Below are 16,481 nucleotides of genomic sequence, written 5' to 3'. Positions count from 1 at the left end.
ATTGAAAGAGAGTTACCTATTAATTTTTATATAAATTAATTCATTTAGATATACCTGAAGTATCATTCTATCCACATTGAAAAATAGTTAGTTGTCATATGTTGACGTTGTCAAAGATCGGATTAGTTCATTACAGCGTGTTTCAAGCGTTTCATCAGAATGATCTGACACAGATATCATCTGCAATCTGCATGCATTGTAACATGAACATTTTCACATAGTTTTTCAATATTATTAATATATAGCAGAAATAACACAGAACCCAAAGCAGAACCCTGTGGAACACTTATTTTAATTCCAGCCAAGGTAGAATTCGTAACCCTCAACTCATTGCATTCTTCTTTTCTCAAACATATACCTACATACTGTTTGCGATTTTGTAAAAGTTTGTAATCCATAATATCAAACTATCATGACCACGCAGTCGAATGCCATGTTGAGACTACAAATAATCTCAACAGGGTACTCGCCAGAATCGATATTTTTAAATTTTTTTTTTATATACTTTCATTTTTTTTAATTTATTTTTATTTTTTAAATTTTTTAAATATTTTTTAAACGTCAGACAGCTGTCAAGTTGACAAGTTGACTAATTTTCGTTGTGCTAATTTCGAAGTGTAGCATCTTTCGAGATGGAACAAGTTATAGAAACGATTTTCAATTTTACGAAAGTTCGTAAAAAGCCAAAAGAAGCAGGTCTGGCTATAATATCAACAATTATAGAATACTATGAAATAAGTAGTACCGAACTAGTGGAAGCATATAAATTATTTGCAAAGAGAATGGACTTGAATTTGAGAAACAAAAAACCTCTAATTCATCGTCTTATCGACTCCGACTCTGACATCAGCGATCTGGACAGCGACGATATTATGTCGGGCGAAAAAAGCCAAGCGGCAAAGGTCCCAAAAGAGAGGAAAAAAGAGCCAGAAACGGCTCAACAAATCAAACAGTTAAAACCCGGTTTTTCCCAGACTAAATGGACCAATAAGCCAAAATCAAATAAAACTACACCCACCTTATCACAAAAGCCGGGCGTGGCACTGGAATATCAAATTCAAAAGCCCACTCAGAAAACTGAGTCAGCAAATATAGAGGAAACAGAAGTCCCGTCACCTGACTCAATGGAAGTAGGCGACGAAGAACTAGTAACAGACGCCTCGAAAAATGACCGGGCAGAAACACGCATAAAAGCGGATAAGCCTCCACCCATAACTATCCGCGCAAAAGAAAAGTGGAAAGCTTTTAACACGATTGCTGCTGCGCAAAACATCTCCATATTGCGGGAGGTGAACACAACAGATGGAATTGAAGTCCACCTTAAAAATACAGATGATTATAAAATAATTACTCGGATCTCCGATCAAGAGAAAATACCCTACCACACCTATATAATGAAAAGCGAAAAACCACTCAGAGTAGTTTTTCGCGGGGACCCGTAATCCATAGAGAGTTACGACATCAAGACTGAACTCCAAGGCAAAGGATTTAAGATCCTTTCCATAGCCCGTCTGAGTAAAGCTAACAAAAGGTACCGATACCGTTCGTGCTTGTTTTAGTTCCAAGGAGTCAAAACAAAATATATGAGATCACCGAAATTTAAAACGTGCGTGTAAGCACCGAAACACAGAAGCCGAGAAACCGAGCAGGGCAATGTTACAGATGCCAAAAGTTCGGTCACACGCAACGTAACTGTAAAGCAGTTCCAGCCTGCGTTAGATGTGCCGGACGGCACATGACCAAGGAATGCAAAAGACCTAAAAACTCGCCCTTGCGATGCTTTAACTGCAAGGGAGAGCACCCAGCGAGCTTCCATGCGTGCCCAGAACGCCCTGAAAATAAAAAGGGCCTCAGATAGGCCGAACGAAAACAGACAGACCACAAACCCAAGGCCTGTCGGAAGAAACTCAATCAGGAGCGACGTCTCCTATGAGAGGGCCGTCTCATCGTTAGAGAACGCCTGTCTCCCAACGGCCTTAGGGCAGCTGCAGGCGCTTCTAGTGAAGTTTCAGGTACTGCAATCCATGCTTGCCGGAAAATAAAACAAGAAACAGGTGCCTAAACGGCCGCAAAGCCAAAGAAGTACGCTGCGACTTCTACACACAGGACAAAGAGCCAAAAGAAGTCGATAGAGGGCCATGCAATCCCTTGCCGCCCCGCCACAGGAACCTAAGAAAAACTCAAACAGCCGAAAGGATAAGGGGCCCTAGGCCCATGAATCTGACTTAAACAAGATAACGAAGAGAGCATCGATAAGGCGCATGATTTCGCTATAGAAGCGATGTTGTTAACTTTCCCAGTCTGAAGACATGTTAATTTTCCAAAATTATTCTGTTAGTATCAAGAAAACATGACAGGCGGTCTAAAAGTGAGTATTCAAAAGTTATTGAAAATATACAGTGTGACACTTAAAATGAAGACGCTCCAGTATTTCAGTCATTTTTGAAAGCAGATATTTGATTTTTCGTACAGGCGCACTTGAATATAAAAATTTTCAAAAAAAAAAACGAATTTTGCATTGAAATTCGGTTTGAAGGGTCAAAATAGATTTCTAAGCAACTTATTCAAATAACTTACTTCGGTATCATAGTTAGAAATTATGTCACGATTTTCCTTATTATGGATGGGAAGAACTTTACCCACCTTTATCAATTTGTGTGAAGTTATCCACGCTTTTTCAGCCACGCTTTTTGACGTGTAGACCATCGACATCGGGATAGAGGAGAATATTCGTCCACTGTTGCCAAGTTTCACATAATTCCTAGCCACGCTTTTGTATACCCCAGATTGTAACATATTATGAAAAAAATAGTTTGAGTAGATTTTAGGGTGTCCTAAATGTAATAGAAACGAAACATTTGTAATATATCAATATCTGTTATTTTCTTGAAAAAACTTTGCAGAATATTTGAGAGTGGAAAAAATTAAAACTGATATTTTTGACATATTTTTTCTCATATCTCCGTTAATAGTAGACGATCGTTGATGAATTTTTCACTGAAATATAGAAAATAATTGATAGATAACAATTACAACATCAAATGAATTTGAAGTGCCGTAGGAAAATGTCTGAGAAAAATAATATGTCATTTTCCAATAATTTTTTGAAATATCTCTGTTAATAAGCTTTGTGCGTTCACGAAATTTTCACTAAAATATCGAGAACTACTCTATAAAGATATTTCAAGACTCAAATGAATTTGAAGTGCCGTAGGAAAATGTCTGAGAAAAATAATATGTCATTTTCCAATAATTTTTTGAAATATCTCTGTTAATAAGCTTTGTGCGTTCACGAAATTTTCACTAAAATATCGAGAACTACTCTATGAAGATATTTCAAGACTCAAATGAATTTGAAGTGCCGTAGGAAAATGTCTGAGAAAAATGATATGTCATTTTCCAATAATTTTTTGAAATATCTCTGTTAATAAGCTTTGTGCGTTCACGAAATTTTCACTAAAATGTCGGGAAATACTCTACAATGATATTCCAAGACTCAAATGAATTTGAAGTGCCGTAGGAAAATGTCTGAGAAAAATAATATGTCATTTTCCAATAATTTTTTGAAATATCTCTGTTAATAAGCTTTGTGCGTTCACGAAATTTTCACTAAAATATCGAGAACTACTCTATAAAGATATTTCAAGACTCAAATGAATTTGAAGTGCCGTAGGAAAATGTCTGAGAAAAATGATATGTCATTTTCCAATAATTTTTTGAAATATCTCTGTTAATAAGCTTTGTGCGTTCACGAAATTTTCACTAAAATGTCGGGAAATACTCTACAATGATATTCCAAGACTCAAATGAATTTGAAGTGCCGTAGGAAAATGTCTGAGAAAAATAATATGTCATTTTCCAATAATTTTTTGAAATATCTCTGTTAATAAGCTTTGTGCGTTCACGAAATTTTCACTAAAATATCGAGAACTACTCTATGAAGATATTTCAAGACTCAAATGAATTTGAAGTGCCGTAGGAAAATGTCTGAGAAAAATGATATGTCATTTTCCAATAATTTTTTGAAATATCTCTGTTAATAAGCTTTGTGCGTTCACGAAATTTTCACTAAAATGTCGGGAAATACTCTACAATGATATTCCAAGACTCAAATGAATTTGAAGTGCCGTAGGAAAATGTCTGAGAAAAATAATATGTCATTTTCCAATAATTTTTTGAAATATCTCTGTTAATAAGCTTTGTGCGTTCACGAAATTTTCACTAAAATATCGAGAACTACTCTATGAAGATATTTCAAGACTCAAATGAATTCGAAGTGCCGTAGGAAAATGTCTGAGAAAAATGATATGTCATTTTCCAATAATTTTTTGAAATATCTCTGTTAATAAGCTTTGTGCGTTCACGAAATTTTCACTAAAATGTCGGGAAATACTCTACAATGATATTCCAAGACTCAAATGAATTTGAAGTGCCGTAGGAAAATGTCTGAGAAAAATAATATGTCATTTTCCAATAATTTTTTGAAATATCTCTGTTAATAAGCTTTGTGCGTTCACGAAATTTTCACTAAAATATCGAGAACTACTCTATGAAGATATTTCAAGACTCAAATGAATTCGAAGTGCCGTAGGAAAATGTCTGAGAAAAATGATATGTCATTTTCCAATAATTTTTTGAAATATCTCTGTTAATAAGCTTTGTGCGTTCACGAAATTTTCACTAAAATGTCGGGAAATACTCTACAATGATATTCCAAGACTCAAATGAATTTGAAGTGCCGTAGGAAAATGTCTGAGAAAAATAATATGTCATTTTCCAATAATTTTTTGAAATATCTCTGTTAATAAGCTTTGTGCGTTCACGAAATTTTCACTAAAATATCGAGAACTACTCTATAAAGATATTTCAAGACTCAAATGAATTTGAAGTGCCGTAGGAAAATGTCTGAGAAAAATAATATGTCATTTTCCAATAATTTTTTGAAATATCTCTGTTAATAAGCTTTGTGCGTTCACGAAATTTTCACTAAAATATCGAGAACTACTCTATGAAGATATTTCAAGACTCAAATGAATTTGAAGTGCCGTAGGAAAATGTCTGAGAAAAATGATATGTCATTTTCCAATAATTTTTTGAAATATCTCTGTTAATAAGCTTTGTGCGTTCACGAAATTTTCACTAAAATGTCGGGAAATACTCTACAATGATATTCCAAGACTCAAATGAATTTGAAGTGCCGTAGGAAAATGTCTGAGAAAAATAATATGTCATTTTCCAATAATTTTTTGAAATATCTCTGTTAATAAGCTTTGTGCGTTCACGAAATTTTCACTAAAATATCGAGAACTACTCTATAAAGATATTTCAAGACTCAAATGAATTTGAAGTGCCGTAGGAAAATGTCTGAGAAAAATGATATGTCATTTTCCAATAATTTTTTGAAATATCTCTGTTAATAAGCTTTGTGCGTTCACGAAATTTTCACTAAAATGTCGGGAAATACTCTACAATGATATTCCAAGACTCAAATGAATTTGAAGTGCCGTAGGAAAATGTCTGAGAAAAATAATATGTCATTTTCCAATAATTTTTTGAAATATCTCTGTTAATAAGCTTTGTGCGTTCACGAAATTTTCACTAAAATATCGAGAACTACTCTATAAAGATATTTCAAGACTCAAATGAATTTGAAGTGCCGTAGGAAAATGTCTGAGAAAAATGATATGTCATTTTCCAATAATTTTTTGAAATATCTCTGTTAATAAGCTTTGTGCGTTCACGAAATTTTCACTAAAATGTCGGGAAATACTCTACAATGATATTCCAAGACTCAAATGAATTTGAAGTGCCGTAGGAAAATGTCTGAGAAAAATAATATGTCATTTTCCAATAATTTTTTGAAATATCTCTGTTAATAAGCTTTGTGCGTTCACGAAATTTTCACTAAAATATCGAGAACTACTCTATGAAGATATTTCAAGACTCAAATGAATTTGAAGTGCCGTAGGAAAATGTCTGAGAAAAATGATATGTCATTTTCCAATAATTTTTTGAAATATCTCTGTTAATAAGCTTTGTGCGTTCACGAAATTTTCACTAAAATGTCGGGAAATACTCTACAATGATATTCCAAGACTCAAATGAATTTGAAGTGCCGTAGGAAAATGTCTGAGAAAAATAATATGTCATTTTCCAATAATTTTTTGAAATATCTCTGTTAATAAGCTTTGTGCGTTCACGAAATTTTCACTAAAATATCGAGAACTACTCTATGAAGATATTTCAAGACTCAAATGAATTCGAAGTGCCGTAGGAAAATGTCTGAGAAAAATGATATGTCATTTTCCAATAATTTTTTGAAATATCTCTGTTAATAAGCTTTGTGCGTTCACGAAATTTTCACTAAAATGTCGGGAAATACTCTACAATGATATTCCAAGACTCAAATGAATTTGAAGTGCCGTAGGAAAATGTCTGAGAAAAATAATATGTCATGTATCACATTTCAAAATTCGCACTCAGTTTTGCGCATGTGCCTGCCATCCTCTGCTAGTTTGACAAGGAATGACATATTAATTTATGGAATCAACAGAATTTACCCCGTGTACATGATATCGTGTACATGTACCCGCATATCCTAAAATATTTGCGAAAGGAATATCTCAGCAATATGATGGTAACGATCAGCGGGAATAAGGGCTCGTTCAAACCCTCGCCAATATTCGCAATTTTTCTGCGAATCGCAAAAAAATCGCCGCATGAACGTTCATAATCATGCGGCAAAAAAGTGCTGTTAACAATTAATCATCGTTACATGTCATTTTTAATTTTTGGAGTTGAACGTTTGTTTTTTCTCATTTTCACGAATAAACTAGAAAATTCCGTATCCGAACATGGTTCTCGAGTTAGACGCAACGATGTTAGACGTTAAAGTCGTTAAACGTTTGTCTTTCGTTTTTTATAAAATCAAACAGTAAAGCAGTTGTTGTCTATTTATTGGCATCATAGATCTTCATCTCCCTAACGAGGTTATATAGTAATCTCCTGGGGCTTTCCGTTTCCAAACACTACAAATGTTTCTTTTTCTTGCCGTTAATAAAAAATACTAAAGTGATAAAAACAATAACACAAAAAAACTATAGTTTCAGGTTAGGGAAAAGCAGATCATATAACAAAAATTAAAATCTTATCTGAACCGTGCTTTCATGGTTTGTCTGAAGTGGAAATATTTGAACTTTCTTGTGACATACTGGGTAGCTATTTTATTCGCAGAAAAATTGCAAAGGGTATGTTCATTTATAAGGTGTCTCAAGGCGCATGCGCTCGTTTTGACATCCAAAGTCTATGTCATGTAAATGATTCGAAGAGATCAATAAATCTATCTATCTATCTATTGGGAATATGAATAATAGTCATTGATTAGTTTGGAAATAATAATTTGAGATTGGTTCAGTAAAAAATTTGCGAAATTTTCACTTTCTGTCGACGTCATTACAAATGCAACTGCATACATAGGCGTTCGTGACCTTTTTATTCTTGTGATTATTATAGTGAATTCGATGGAAAGTGACTCAATTTATTAGGTCGACTTTACTGTATGTACAGTGTGATAGCTACAATATTGAAATGTTGTGTTCGTGGAGAGGAAAGGAAAAAAACCGAAAAATATTTGCTGTCACTGATTGACATTAGATTTGACATTTGTCATATAAGTGAAAGAGCAAATTAGACACCAACAAATCGCGATGCGATCTTTTTTGCTTTTTGAACTTAGAACTTATAATAGTTGACATCTACTGTCTGTACGAAAAGTACAGACAGATAAAATTTGAAATTTCATTTTCCAAAATTTATTTTTTTTCGTAATGAATTTTATTATTTGTTGTCTGCGAATTCTATTCGGTCCACAGTAGATGTCAGTTGTTGCTCGTGCAACTTTTCATAGTGGAAATCTTCATGCAAAATATTCTTTATCCAAATTTTGGCAATAACGTTTCCTTCCTTGGAACCCTACCGAGTAAGTTGAACAACCAAGTTATCACTATAACTTCGAGGGCAATATCTCAAAATGTTTTGGTCAAGCAGGTTAACTTGTAGCCATGGGCTAACCGAACCGGTACCAATACTGCCAATAAAAAGAAGAGGCAGTATAGGTTAAGTATTTGGAGGGAAGCTCAAATCAAATATGTTATCATTTTGAGTATTTCGTTTCCCCAGAGAGAATTCTCGCCATTCCAGGAATGCATAGGTTTGAATGGTAAATATTCTAGTTAGTTATACATTGGTGCCTAATCAGCTCTCAAAATGTCGGGAAGACCTACTAAGTTTCCAGTTATAAAGTTATCTGAATTCCTCAATAAGCATTACCCACATTTGTCTTTTCAAAATTTACAAAATCTTCGAATTAATGACGAAATTATCAGAGAATCTGCTTTATATATTTTTTCAACGAATACATTCAGAACGCGTACCAAAGTTTATCAAGCTCTTCTTCGTAACACAGGCAAGATAAATGAACTATTAAATTGTAACCACTTCAGTCATGTACCCATTGCAAATGATAATATCACAAGAACATTTTCTAGAAGGATTGATTTTCATATTCTCAATGAAATTATTGTACAAAATGAAATGTCCAGGGAAAGTCTTTTATCCGAATGTTATTATCCAGATAATTCAAAATATTCTGACCTGTGTAAACTGATGAATTTGAAAAATAGTGAAAAGAACCGTAAAAATCTTTGTTATTTTGTAAGACGAAATATTGATCATTTTGATTTCAAAATTGTTTCAAAGTACGAAACTAAATTACCAACAGATTACGATTTGTCCACAATTATTGAAAACAATAGTTCTGCTCATAGTTCAGTAAAGTTAGTACATTCCACTCCAAATGCTCCAATTGATAATATTACATCATTTGATAGTAGTATTTCTTCAAATCAATCAAATGTCAAACCTAAAAATTCTAATAATCAGTCTAATTCTAACTTAACTCATTGCCCCTATGATCAAGAAATATCTTCAAATACATATAAGCAAGGAAATAAAGAAATCAGTTCCGATTTCTTCACTATATCTCCGGAATTAAAGAATATTTCTGAGAAAATATTAAAAATTGATGTTGAAATGATACCAAAGGGTACTAAAAATATTAAAGATAATAAATCTGAGCCTACAACTTATAAGAACTGTATTTATAATGAAGGTTTTTTTTTCTTAACAGATGTAGAATTCTCCAGTATTTGCAAAAATAGAAAATTATTGAAAGAAAAGTATGCTTTTTTGCTCAGTGAGAAAGTCAAATTAGTAAATAATACTTGCAGATTATATTTTAAACATAATCGGTATTTAAAGAAATCTGATTCATTGAAATTATATGCGTATTGTGCACACACTTTGTGTAAAAAATTCATTTTGTATATTAGACATATTTCAAATGGTCATTATGCAGAACATAAAGTTGAAGTATTTAGTAGCAGTAAAGACTTTAATCATTTTAGTAATCTAGCAACACAGCTAAGGGGAGTGAAACGAAAAATAGTTAAAAAGGAAATGTTGAATGTTAGGGCTTTAGAACAACGACAAAATGATGTCTTGAATTTGGATCATGAATCTTTAAAGAAGTTCAATTTAGATGAGGTAAAATCTGATTCAGTTTATAGAAAAGTACGTTCAGAGGCATTTGCAAAAAATGATCGACATAATGATGATATTTTTGATATGATTAAAATGCAGAAAGAACATTCCAATTATATTAAATTTGTGGGAATTCCTCTTCATATTTATCTCTACAGTGTTGAACAACTCGCACTTCTATCACAAGACACAGTTTTACACCTTGATGCTACTGGAAGCATAGTACGACGTCCTGGAAATAAGGGTAACAAAGTATATTATTATGCTGGGGTTATACAGACAGAATCTAACAGACTGTGTGCTGTAATAGAAATGATATCTAGTGAACATGATGCTGGTAGCATAGGTGCTTGGCTTTTAAAGTATCGTTCTTTCTGTACAGTTCATAAGAAATGGCCTGCGTTTCGAAAAGTGGTCACTGATTTTAGTTTTGCAATCCTGAATGCTGTTTCACTTTGTTTCAATAGTTTAGAATTGAAGGAATACATCAATATGACATTTCACTGTATATATAACAATGATGAATTTCCTTCAAATAAAATTCAATTGCACATATGCTGTTTTCACATGTTTAAATTGATGGCCCGAGATGTTGATAATTATTATCAAGATAATGTAGTTAAACGTCACATGAAAGAAATTTTAGCCTCAGCATATAATATCAATGATTGGAAAATTTTTTGTGCATGGTTCAGAAATATTTATATTGTAACCAACTCTGATACTAAAACTGCAATTTTTAAAAATGCTTTTCAGAATTTATTGAAAATTTCTTGTTCTTTGGATAATTTCACTGAAGAACAGAATAAAGATCATTTTGTTTTTGACTTTGATAAAGATAGCCTAGGAAACTTTGAGTCAACTAATTATTGCCAATTTTTCAAACAACTTTGTCTTACTTGCACCTTGGGTTCTGATGATAACTTTCCTAAAAATGAATATAAACATAAGGAGTTTTTTAATTTTTTTTTTAAACACTATATGCCATTTGTTCCCCTATGGAGTGGCATTCTGTTGATGAATAAAGAAAGGCTGAGTAATGCTCCAGTAGAACGATGGTTTGGTTTAGTTAAAAATATACTTGCAAAAGGAATTATGCGCCAAAGGAGTAGTCGGATAGTTAGGAAGCTTAGAAAATATATTTTATTCATACTTAAAGAAATAAAGTTCAAAATCCCCAAAACAAAATGTTGTAGACACGATCTAGTTGAGATACGTGATGACGGTCTTGCTTCACAAGAAATATGGAAAAAGAAAGAAAAGGTTCTACATAACAATTTTTTGGGAACATCACTTAAACATGCACTGAAAACTTCCCAATCATTTCAGTTAACTAAAGGCACTGATCCAAATTTATGTATTTATTGTAAACTAGGTAAATTAGAATTTGAAGCTGATTGGGTACAATTTGATACATGCAACGGGTGGGTACATCTAATGTGTATTGATGACTTAGATACGAGTTTGAGCGGTAATTTTTTTTGTAAATTTTGTGAACCTTTAACTGCAGATAATCAATTTTTCAATTTATCGACGAAAATCAGTGAAAATCTTGAAGATACTCCGAACATCAATTACTTTTCACTATACAGCATTTGTAATTCATTTTTCAATCAAAATTTCAAAAAATCTAACGAGCAATTAGATCAGATTGATGTAGAGACCAGAGATCAAAGACTCTCCCATATTTGGTTTCAGGAAAGACGCAAACGCGTAACTGCATCATATTTTGGAAGTATATTTAACAGCAAAAGTGACAATAGTTTGATTACAATTTTAAATCGAATTTTGAATACGACTGATATCAATTCTTCTCCAATAAAACATGGTATAAACAATGAGAAAAAAGCTATTACCCAATATGAACTATTAACTAATAGGAAATGCAACAAGTCTGGTTTAAAAATTCACAAAATGTACCAATTTATTGCTGGATCACCAGATGGATTAGTTTCGAATGATGGTCTAATTGAAGTTAAATGTCCATATTCCTGTAGAAATCTGAATCCAAATGAAGCATGTTCTGAGGGACTGATTAAATATTATGATAAACAAACTGACAACATTTCTAAAAATCACATTTATTATTATCAAGTTCAAGGTCTTCTGGAAATCACAGATAGAGATTGGTGCGATTTTATAATTTGGACATTTAAGGGAATTAAATTAATGCGCGTTTTTAGGGATAAAATTTGTTGGAGCCGGATGTTTTCAAAATTACGTAGATTTTTTTATTTCATAATGTTACCTAGTATTTCAAATGCAACACCTACTCCTAGCTTTATAAAATGGAGACCAGAAAGAGATTTATCAATTTTACCAAATGGTTTAGTATCCGATCCGGAATATTATGGAGATATTGGAAAAAGATACTACATTTCATATTTTTCAAAATTTAGGTGTGATGTAACTGAAATTTGTAATGAAGACTTTAATATATTATCCGGAAAGCTTTGGTTGACAAATTTTATCGTAGATATATGTCTAAATATATTCAATACAGCAGCAAAGTTTCAAATCGTTACATGTATGCTTTCTACAAGAATTTTTTTATATGGTCAGGGCGAGAATCACCCTTCACTTGTTAATTTCTCATTTGAAAAAGACCTTATAGTATTTCCTATACTTCAAAATTTCTCAGACACTAAAGACCAATCTCACTTGCATCATTTCTGTTTAGCAATTGTCGATATTAAATGCAAGAATTTTTGTTTTATGAATCCATTCAAGAGTACAAGTAGTGAAACATCTAAATATCTAGGATATTTTATAAATTTTGTAGAATATTATAATGAAATCAATAAATGTGATATAGATATTTCAAATTGGTCAATTGAAATTAAGGACCATGATAAACAAGTCGATGGTTACAATTGTGGAGTTTTTATAATATATTTCTTCAATAAAATTGTAAATAGGGAAAGTTTGAGTAATAATATTGATATAAAGAATTATAGACAAGGATTGAAAAACATTATAATTAGTTATTCTGATAATATGTCTCGGAAATGTTTGTTCTGCGGAATTGAAATTAATGAGTCATTACGTAACGTAAAATGTAGTAGCTGTCACAGGATCAGTCATGTGAAATGTGTCTTTTCTGAAACTAATTTGAACTCGTTTCAATACACATTCGATATATGCCCGTTGTGTTCCAAATATTGACAGAATCAAAATGATATCTGAAATTATATATTTATTTGTTTATTTTAACAGAAACGTTATTTATTTTTTTTTCATGTTGAATATTTTATTTGTGTTATTGTTTTGTAGAATGTTTTTTTAAGTTTTTGTTTTAGACAAAATGTTATTTCAGTTTTATTCATGTTGAATACTTTGTTTGTTACTTATTTATATCATCATCTATTTAACCATTTTGAACATTTTTTTCAGAAATTTATGACTGTTGCGTTACATTGGAAACTATCCAACCTAAATGAATTTGATGAACAGATTTTTACAGAACTATGTCAAAAGAAGACTGAGAGGACACATTTTTTCATGAACACATTTTGGTCTTTTGCCCTCTCACATTCACTATCCATTTGTAATTATATAGAATGGAAATGTCAATATCTGTGAAGAATGAGTTCAAATTCCTTAGATTTTTTATTATAATTGTTCCTCACTTTAACTATACAGTTTCACTAAGACAAATACTTTTTTATCCAAATTGTTGAAGGTGGATAGTTTTCATTGCTATTTTCTATCCCTTCCATCATTATCCATTTTTTTTATTTAATCATGATTCCTCACAATCGACACAATGTTATATTATTTTTGAATCCCGATCCTACCTTTCCACATCCTTTGACAAGAGATACCCCTACACCTCCTCGTGGTTCTTGTTGGGCAACGGTAGTATTTAATGAGAGTTTATCTCATTAAAAATTAGCGGCTGAGTAGGGGGTACCACCCATATTATTTTCCTCAGACATTTTCCTACGGCACTTCAAATTCATTTGAGTCTTGGAATATCTTTATAGAGTAGTTCTCGACATTTTAGTGAAAATTTCGTGAACGCACAAAGCTTATTAACAGAGATATTTCAAAAAATTATTGGAAAATGACATATTATTTTTCTCAGACATTTTCCTACGGCACTTCAAATTCATTTGAGTCTTGGAATATCATTGTAGAGTATTTCCCGACATTTTAGTGAAAATTTCGTGAACGCACAAAGCTTATTAACAGAGATATTTCAAAAAATTATTGGAAAATGACATATTATTTTTCTCAGACATTTTCCTACGGCACTTCAAATTCATTTGAGTCTTGGAATATCATTGTAGAGTATTTCCCGACATTTTAGTGAAAATTTCGTGAACGCACAAAGCTTATTAACAGAGATATTTCAAAAAATTATTGGAAAATGACATATTATTTTTCTCAGACATTTTCCTACGGCACTTCAAATTCATTTGAGTCTTGGAATATCATTGTAGAGTATTTCCCGACATTTTAGTGAAAATTTCGTGAACGCACAAAGCTTATTAACAGAGATATTTCAAAAAATTATTGGAAAATGACATATTATTTTTCTCAGACATTTTCCTACGGCACTTCAAATTCATTTGAGTTCTGGAATATCATTGTGGAGTATTTCTCGACATTTTAGTGAAAATTTTGTGAACGCACAAAGCTTATTAACAGAGATATTTCAAAAAATTATTGGAAAATGACATATCATTTTTCTCAGACATTTTCCTACGGCACTTCAAATTCATTTGAGTCTTGGAATATCATTGTAGAGTATTTCCCGACATTTTAGTGAAAATTTCGTGAACGCACAAAGCTTATTAACAGAGATATTTCAAAAAATTATTGGAAAATGACATATTATTTTTCTCAGACATTTTCCTACGGCACTTCAAATTCATTTGAGTCTTGGAATATCATTGTAGAGTATTTCCCGACATTTTAGTGAAAATTTCGTGAACGCACAAAGCTTATTAACAGAGATATTTCAAAAAATTATTGGAAAATGACATATTATTTTTCTCAGACATTTTCCTACGGCACTTCAAATTCATTTGAGTCTTGAAATATCTTCATAGAGTAGTTCTCGATATTTTAGTGAAAATTTCGTGAACGCACAAAGCTTATTAACAGAGATATTTCAAAAAATTATTGGAAAATGACATATTATTTTTCTCAGACATTTTCCTACGGCACTTCAAATTCATTTGAGTCTTGGAATATCATTGTAGAGTATTTCCCGACATTTTAGTGAAAATTTCGTGAACGCACAAAGCTTATTAACAGAGATATTTCAAAAAATTATTGGAAAATGACATTATTTTTCTCAGACATTTTCCTACGGCACTTCAAATTCATTTGAGTTCTGGAATATCATTGTAGAGTATTTCTCGACATTTTAGTGAAAATTTTGTGAACGCACAAAGCTTATTAACAGAGATATTTCAAAAAATTATTGGAAAATGACATATTATTTTTCTCAGACATTTTCCTACGGCACTTCAAATTCATTTGAGTCTTGGAATATCATTGTAGAGTATTTCCCGACATTTTAGTGAAAATTTCGTGAACGCACAAAGCTTATTAACAGAGATATTTCAAAAAATTATTGGAAAATGACATATTATTTTTCTCAGACATTTTCCTACGGCACTTCAAATTCATTTAAGTCCTGAAATATCTTTATAGAGTATTTCTCGACATTTAGGAGAAAATTTCGTGAACGCACATTGATTATTGACAGAGATATACCAAAAAATTATTGTAAAATGACAGATTATTTTCCACCCTCCCCGACGGCACTGTAAATTGATTCAATTTCGTACATGATATCTATGAATAATGTGCTATATTTCAGTGGAAAATTCATCAAGGATCATCCACTATTAACGGAGATATAAGAAAAAATATTTAAAAAAAATCAGGTTTAAATTTTTTCCACCCTCCCGACGGCACTGCAAATTGATTTGATGTTGTATTGTTATCTATTAATTATTTTCTATATTTCAGTGAAAAATTCATTAATGATCGTCTACTATTAACGGAGATATAAGAAAAAATATGTCAGAAATATCAGTTTTAATTTTTTCCACTCTCAAATATTCTGCAAAGTTTTTTCAAGAAAATAACAGATATTGATATATTACAAATGTTTCGTTTCTATTACATTTAGGACACCCTAAAATCTACTCAAACTATTTTTTTCATAATATGTTACAATCTGGGGTATACAAAAGCGTGGCTAGGAATTATGTGAAACTTGGCAACAGTGGACGGATATTCTCCTCTATCCCAATGTCGATGGTCTACACGTCAAAAAGCGTGGCTAGAAAAGCGTGGATAACTTCACATCAACCCTTTATCATACTTGGAAATTTCCCTTTTTAATAATGAGAGCTGGTATTTCATCAAAACCAGACGATTTTAAATTTTTCAAACAAGATATCAATCATTCGTATAATTCGACATTTTTATCAAAACAATAACCTTTATCAAAACACTATTTTCGGAAAAGTCTGATCTAAATATTGCCGAACAGGCAGATCATAGTGCAAGGAGCCCCATTTTGTTGAAATATTAACAGATCCTCCCAATAATGGTGGTCATTTTCAATATCAGTGAGAAGGGGATTAATAGTATCTTCCAGAAGCTCCAGATACATTTGTCCGATTGAATTGTCTTCTAAAAACAATGGGCCAACAAAAATTCCAGGCCATATATTTAATTTTTGTGGACGTTGAGTATGCACATCATGAAAAATGTGAGGATTTGAATCTGCCCAATAGCGACAATTATGGCGATTACACTGTGCAATTTAGAAAAAAGAACATTCATCACTGAAGCAAATGTTGAAAACAAAATGTGGATTTTCCACCGCTCGTTCACTAATCAACTCGAATCAT

This window comes from Leptinotarsa decemlineata, unplaced genomic scaffold (assembly GCF_025532065.1).
Source record: "Leptinotarsa decemlineata unplaced genomic scaffold, Ldec_3_MD MMD2_tig00027589_RagTag, whole genome shotgun sequence".
NCBI lineage: Eukaryota > Metazoa > Arthropoda > Insecta > Coleoptera > Chrysomelidae > Leptinotarsa > Leptinotarsa decemlineata.
The sequence above is the reverse complement of the archived record's forward strand: the minus strand, read 5'-3'. Positions refer to the sequence as shown.